We start from the raw sequence: 1222 nt of genomic DNA on the forward strand, positions 1-1222 counted from the left end.
TCAGGCACACGTTCATAGTTGAGGACCTAACAGAAATCTTCAAGGAAGAAGAAGCCATGGCAGCCGAAAACAACAAACAATGCAAGGAAGGTGCTGGGTGACTTTACTGCACCTACTCCCGATTTCTATGGGAGAAGCATCTCTATCCCTGCCATTGGAGCAAATAACTTTGAGCTTAAGCCTCAATTAGTTTCTCTAATGCAACAGAATTGCAAGTTCCATGGACTTCCATTGGAAGATCCTCATCAGTTCTTAGCTGAATTCTTGCAAATCTGTGACACTGTCAAGACTAATGGGGTAGACCCTGAAGTCTATAGACTTATGCTATTCCCTTTTGCTGTAAGAGACAGAGCTAGGATATGGTTGGACTCACAACCTAAAGAGAGCCTGGACTCTTGGAAAAAGCTAGTCAATGCCTTCTTGGCAAAGTTCTTTCCACCTCAAAAATTGAGTAAGCTTAGAGTGGAAGTCCAAACCTTCAGACAGAAGGATGGAGAATCCCTCTATGAAGCTTGGGAAAGATACAAACAATTAATCAGAAAATGTCCTTCCGACATGCTTTCTGAATGGAGCATCATAGGTATTTTCTATGATGGTCTCTCTGAACTATCCAAGATGTCTTTGGATAGCTCTGCTGGAGGATCTCTTCATCTGAAGAAGACGCCTACAGAAGCTCAAGAGCTAATTGAAATGGTTGCAAATAACCAATTCATGTACACTTCTGAGAGGAATCCTGTGAACAATGGGACAAGTCAGAAGAAAGGAGTTCTTGAGATTGATGCTCTGAATGCCATACTGGCTCAGAACAAGATATTGACTCAACAAGTCAATTTGATTTCTCAAAGTCTGTATGGAATGCAAAATGCACCAAGCAGTACTAAGGATGCTTCAACTGAAGAAGAAGCTTATGATCCTGAGAACCCTTCAATGGAAGAGGTGAATTACCTAGGAGAACCCTATGGAAACACCTATAATTCTTCATGGAGAAATCACCCAAAATTTTTCATGGAAGAATCAAGAGAGACCTCAACAAGGTTTCAACAACAACAATGGTGGAAGAAACAGGTTTAGCAATGGCAAGCCTTTTCCATCATCTTCTCAGCAACAGACAGAGAATTCTAAGCAGAACCCCTCTGACTTAGCAACCATGGTCTCTGATCTAATCAAAACCACTCAAAGTTTCATGAGTGAAACAAGGTCCTCCATTAGGAACTTGGAGGCA

The 1222-nt window shown here is 41.6% G+C and overlaps 1 non-coding gene across 1 annotated transcript; it reads right to left on the reverse strand.

Moving 5' to 3' along the window:
• Positions 1-453: 453 nt before the first annotated feature.
• LOC130959696 (small nucleolar RNA R71) lies at positions 454-561 on the reverse strand. The gene has a single exon (XR_009078764.1). It is a non-coding gene; the product is annotated as a small nucleolar RNA R71 (small nucleolar RNA).
• Between the last annotated feature and the right edge of the window lie 661 nt (positions 562-1222).

This window comes from Arachis stenosperma, chromosome 10 (genome assembly GCF_014773155.1).
Source record: "Arachis stenosperma cultivar V10309 chromosome 10, arast.V10309.gnm1.PFL2, whole genome shotgun sequence".
NCBI classification, from domain to species: domain Eukaryota; kingdom Viridiplantae; phylum Streptophyta; class Magnoliopsida; order Fabales; family Fabaceae; genus Arachis; species Arachis stenosperma.